The sequence below is a fragment of the Pygocentrus nattereri genome, chromosome 9 (genome assembly GCF_015220715.1).
Source record: "Pygocentrus nattereri isolate fPygNat1 chromosome 9, fPygNat1.pri, whole genome shotgun sequence".
NCBI classification, from domain to species: domain Eukaryota; kingdom Metazoa; phylum Chordata; class Actinopteri; order Characiformes; family Serrasalmidae; genus Pygocentrus; species Pygocentrus nattereri.
The window spans coordinates 40,685,117-40,691,116 of NC_051219.1; positions in this window are offsets into that span (position 1 = coordinate 40,685,117).

Here is a 6,000-nt window from a genome sequence, read left to right on the forward strand (position 1 = left end):
ATCAACGACGTGGGAGGGTAAAGAGGAAAACAGTCAACATGTGCGGCTACGGAGCTCCATAGCTGTGTCTAAAAAATGTGATCTAGGAATACTAAGTGGCTGCTGTTAGTCTTAAAGGAAGTCTTCCAACAACACATTTTATGAGACCTTGACATTGATTTACAACTAGTTTTAAAAAGTGGACGAAAATCAAAGCAAAACTGGCTACTAAGGCGAAATGACTAGGGGAAAATACCGAATCACAATTTTTATGACCAAAACGACTGAATGACTGCAGTTTAAATTGGGATGATTTTCCATATGAAAAGCTCTAGGCCTGTTTTTTCTGGCTTGAGGCTTGAGGCTTGAATGCTGAATGTAGTGTTTGAGACTGCCAGTCTGAAACACACAGCGCATAGATGCTTGGTTACTACCGATTGGTCTGACTTATCTACATGCAGGTCTGAATTAATAGGTAAGCAAATTCTCCACTTAGACCTTAAGGCAATGTTCTTGATAGAGCAGGCTGTAAAAAATTCAGCTATTGCACTTGTTTAAATTACCTTTCTGATAGAAAACAATGACCCTTTCAGCTCCTTCTGGCTACCAGGAGTTGCTCAAACTGCAGTAGGTCAAGTGGAACATGCAACAAACCACAATGCAGACATCGCCACCCACGTTTTGCACAATCATCCCATGTTTTGTGCAGCCGTTCCTCAAATGCATGTGTGAGAAAGAGAAGTGTACTTTGCATTTCTTTTTGCATGTTTAAGCCTGTGTGCCAGTTAGTGAGGGAAGAATGTGTCTAACTTGGAGCACAAGGTACTTAGTCCTGCCGCTTTTTGGCGAGTGATGAGACTACATGTAGTTACAATAAAGACAATGAGCTTGATTTGATTTGATTTGATTTGATTTGATTTGATTATACACACACCTGTACAGCGATCTGAGGAGAGAGAGAGACAAAGAGAGGAAAAAAAAGAAAAGCAAAATATACGTGCATCACTGGCACGTAACAAAGCCTTTACTTGTATCCTCTGTGGCTAAAATCAAGCTGATATGCATCATCTTACCATCTTTAAGAATTTTAGGCTGTGATATTGACTGTTGGCTGTGAATTCCCAAGCTAATAACACCGCATTCACTTAAGACGGGTGGATAGGGAAAACCACTAAATAACACAGAAATGCTTTGCTGTGTTTCCTGCCCTTTTTTGGAGTGAATGAAGTCCTTAAATCAAGAATCCGCTCCCATCTCTGTTATTCATACCAAAAATTCTTATGTTATACAAATTGGTCAGAAACATCACAGACATTCTGTGGTAAATAGGCACTACCCCACCTCCCTGTGTTAAAATGAATCCGGTGCTTAAGAAACAAATGCCTTTGACGGCTCAAGTAAAATCTTTGTTTTGAACTGTGATCATGACTCCTGAAGCATGCAATCCTCATTAGGTAGCAAGTGTCTAGACCAGGGGTCGGCAACCCAAAGGTTAAGAAAAGCCATTTTGTCCTTTCAACAAAAGTCAAGATTTTATGTCCATTTTATCGTCTTGGCTGTAAATATGTCTCAGTATGCTATTGTACTAGTGTGATCTAAACAAAAACACAGAGTTTGCTGCACTTTAAACTTTAAACTACAGCCGCTTTTCTCGCATCTCTAGCAGGATACTTTTCCACAAAAGTAGAACAGTTCCTTGTAAAATGTCTCAATGTTGGATTTTTTTTTACAAGGATGAAGTCGTCTTCTTGTTCTTCAGCTTCTTGTTTTAATTTTCCAATTCCATCTCAAATGGTGCCAAACTGCTGTACCATTTAAGGTGGAATGGGACAATTCAAACAAGAAGCTGGCGAATAGGAAGCTGACTTCAGCTTTATGACTTTTTAATGTTTGGCAGTTTCTTATTGCAGATTAAACATATCCAGAAACCAGCTGGAATAATTGTGAATGCAAACATGTTTGTCTTCAATTTTTCGTTTTGGCCTTGACCCCTGGTGTCACGATTGGCTCTTCCCACTCCTCCATATGCTTTGTTTTGGTCTTGCATGTGCATCTGTTTACATGTCCATGTGTTTCTTTGTTTGGTTTCCTCCCGGGCCTGCCCCCTTGTTTTCTTGACTCCGCCCCTGATTTGTTCCACCTGTTTTCCACCTGTGTCTTGTTAACTCTGTTGTATTTAAGCCCTGTGTTTTCCATGTGTAAGCCATGTGTTGTTTGATAAGTACTGCTTGAATTGTTTTGTTTGGTGCTTTTTCCGGCCTCCATTGTTTGTTTGATCCTGTTTCATTTTGGCACCATGTCCGTCCCTCCTGTTCTACGTATTGGCTCTATGACCCTGGACTGTGTTGACCCTGATTTTGGATTTGTCCATAATAAATCTCACTTGTCTCCGCACATGCGTCCACCTCAACATCGCTCCCCATCGTTACACCTGGATTAGACACTTTTGTTATTAACTCATTCAACAAGAACTTTGAGTTGAAATATATACAGAGATGGATGAAGTACACCATGTACTTGAGTTAAAGTAGAGATACCCAAGGTAAAAAACTAGTCCTTACTCTAGACCTCAACTTGAGTAAAAGGACTAAAGTATTTACCTTCAAATGTACTTAAGTATAAAGTAAAAGTACTAAAAGAGTAATTCTGGCTCTGATGTCCTGTTATCATTTTTATAACAAGACTGGCTTCATGAACTCATTTCAGGTGAAAGTCCTCCAGCGTCTCTCTTGGTAAACCAGTCTTTTAATAGAACGTCATTAATTAGTGACGCTGACGTCTATTAAAATGATCAGAAGCACAAAACACTGAAGGTAAACAGTTTCCATCAGGGAGAACCGAATGGCTCTGAAATCACTTTTTACACACAAGCAAAGTTTCAGATTCAGATTTATTTACAACTTAGTTCCAAGTTTAAGTTGAATAAAAACTGGCTTTAAACTCAGGATCACAGATGAGCTCCTTTACTATGTTGATCTGTAGGCGTCTGTTCATAAACATAAACCAGCCCAAACTCATTTACTATAAAATGAACTGGTGTTTGTAGAAATTCAGAAAAAAGCCGCGTCAGTCTCGACTGCATATGTGGACATATTTCTATATTGAGCTCTATTTACACAAAGTTAGGTTAGTTCATCATTTATGTTGAACAGACTCTCCAAAAGTTTTACGCTGCTGCGCTGACGTTGAACCGCGTGCTGCACTGGGTCGGTATGACCAACAGGTCAAAACCAGCTCTAAACAAAGTGACCACTGGGCCCTGATTGGTGCTCTGGCTTTGCGCTTCTTTCGTTTTGACATGTTACGTTTTTATACACACAGAAACCAAAAGGAACCACAGATTTCTCAAAAAGTAGCTGAGAAAAATGTCGGATATTAGACTCTGAAATGTAGTGGAGTGAAAGTAAAGTCACCAAAAATAAAAAAGCAAACTACAGACACACTAAAAAATACTTAAGTACAGTAACAAGTTACATTTACTTAGTTACTGTTCACCACTGGAAATATAATACCACATCAGTTTAAGTATAAAACCAGATCTATTGCTGAAGGGATAGGGACTGAATGCAGGAGGCAATGCTGTGATGCTCTGCTTCCCTGCCCCGTTCTCTCTCCTCCTAGGATTGTGTATGTCTTTGAGAGTGATCCTCCTGATCCTTCTACATCATTGTGTGGTACATGCATAAGGGCAGCATGTCTGCTACATCCAGCTTCTGTTGGTACTTCATATAGAGCTGTCTCTTGGACGCCATCCTTGGCATAAGACCACCATAACCATAACTGACATTCTTATAGTCCTTGCACTGGGCTCACGTGAGGTGTTGGGTATAGTTACAGTTAGACTTCAGTTGCTAGAACACTGTTGAAAGGTACTATTAAGTGGGAAACTCAGTGTCCTTAAGTCTTTTTACATTGATTTAGGCACATGTTGGAGCACATAGCATGGCTTTTGTGTAGGCCTACAGTTGTTTCTTGCATCTACTTAGCAATTGGAATCGTTACTATGGTAACTAGTGAACGTGCTCTGTGGACCCTGTTCTGTATTTGCCATTACAGCACGCAGAGTGTGCGCATCCAGATAACAAGCAGGGGATGGCACAGTGGCCCTGTGATCCACTTAATCTGTGCCATGTGGGTCCTTTCAGTCCATGCACCCCACTCTTCCCTGAACATGGCTTTGTAAAGTTTCAAAACAAGCCATTTTGCTACCCAGTCCTTACAGTCCATATTTGGAAATGAAACAGCCAATTTGATGTCACAACAATCAACACATTAACATATACATCGATCAGGCACAACACTATGACCACGTCCTTGTTTCTATGCTCATTGTCCATTGTATCAGCTCCACTTACTGTATAGCTGCACTTTGTAGTTCCACAGTTACAGACTGTAGTCCATCTGTTTCTCTGATACTTTGTTTGCCCCCTTTTAGCCTTATTTTAGCCACACCCCTGCATTTTAGAGCAGGAAGTGAGGCTGCATCCCTGTCCCTCATTGCCACATGGTGAGCAGTTAGATCAGAGAACTTGTAAAGAGGAGAACTCTCGCTCTGCAATGTCTTCCGGTTTTCTCAAACACTAGAGGGCGCTCCTGAGTGAGTCCTAAATGAACGGGTTGATCTGGAGCACTTGAGCAAAAAAAAGAATACCATCATTTCCTGAACACAGAGCAGCATAAAACATTTAAACATTTGAACACCGCTGTTATACTTTTAAGAGCTTTTAAACTCGAGCTATAGGAGTTTAAAACGGCACCCCATGTGGGCTCATGACATCAGGGAGCGTGAACAGCCAATGAGCTGCTCCGATCGCCAATCAATCATCATGATCTAGCAGTAAAACCCGTTTACTATGAATAAAAGGAAATATATAGAGAGGATTTCTTTGATTTTTTTCGTGAAATACATCCTTCTACTTTCTAAAATTAAAGAAACGTTCTGGGCGAGTGTTTAGAAACTATTTTAACTTTTTGTTTTTAGCCATTGAGCTCCATTTACTCCCATTCATTGAGGACTCACTCATGGGCGCGCTCTGCTGTTTAGCAGTCCTGTTTTTAATATAATGGGGGGAATAGGAAGCGGCCAGGCTCCTCATAAACCGCCTCTGGTTAGAGCTCATTGTTTTACAGTAAATGTGTTCTAAGAAATGTGTTCTAAAGAAAATCAGTGTGAAACAATTAGAACTGTCTAGAACTTTTTTTTTTTATGAAATATACAGGGTGAATCACAAAGATTCATCCAATTTCAAAATGATTTATTTCACTTGTAAATCATTACAGAACAATGCAGTGAATTGTAAATGGTTTAAATGAGCATAAAGTTTATTATGTAATTGTACAAGGTCTCAGTCTGGACCTCCTCCAGCTGTACGGACATTAACGCCACAGTCAAACTCATCCCATACTAGATTGAGCGTGTTGGGAGTCTCTGCACTCACGGCTCTTTCAGTGGGATTTCGGAGATCATCCAGCGCTGTGGAACCAACAAGAACGCTCTGAGCTATTGGAGGTTCACTGCCCTCAAAAACTGCCCTCACACTGGCAGTCAAAAACTCTATGACCCCCTCTTACAATTGGATTGTGATTTGTTCCTAGGCGCCTCGTGGTTGTAAGAATATGGTGCTTTGAAATCGGATGAATCTTTTAGAATAACCCTGTATTATGATTTCATGTGTGTGCAGCTGTTTAACGCTGCATTGGATAGTCATATAAATTTTAGAGACTGATTTCAAAGGCTGAGATTTCAAAGGCTGTTAAATGTGCTCGAGCCTTGGTATGAAATTGCAAGCACAATGCATTTAAGTACATAGTTGCTTCTTTGTGCAGAGCTGAATGAGGCACAGTTGATTGCAATTATGATGCATAGCTGAAGATCACAAGCTGTTCTACCAGCCGCTCTCCTGATAAACGGAAAACTTACAAAACAAGTGACGGTTCGATTTATTTCACTTGATGTTTACATTTCATCTGCTTGCTGTTTACATGTTTATACTCACTGATTGGTACAATGGTACAAACATC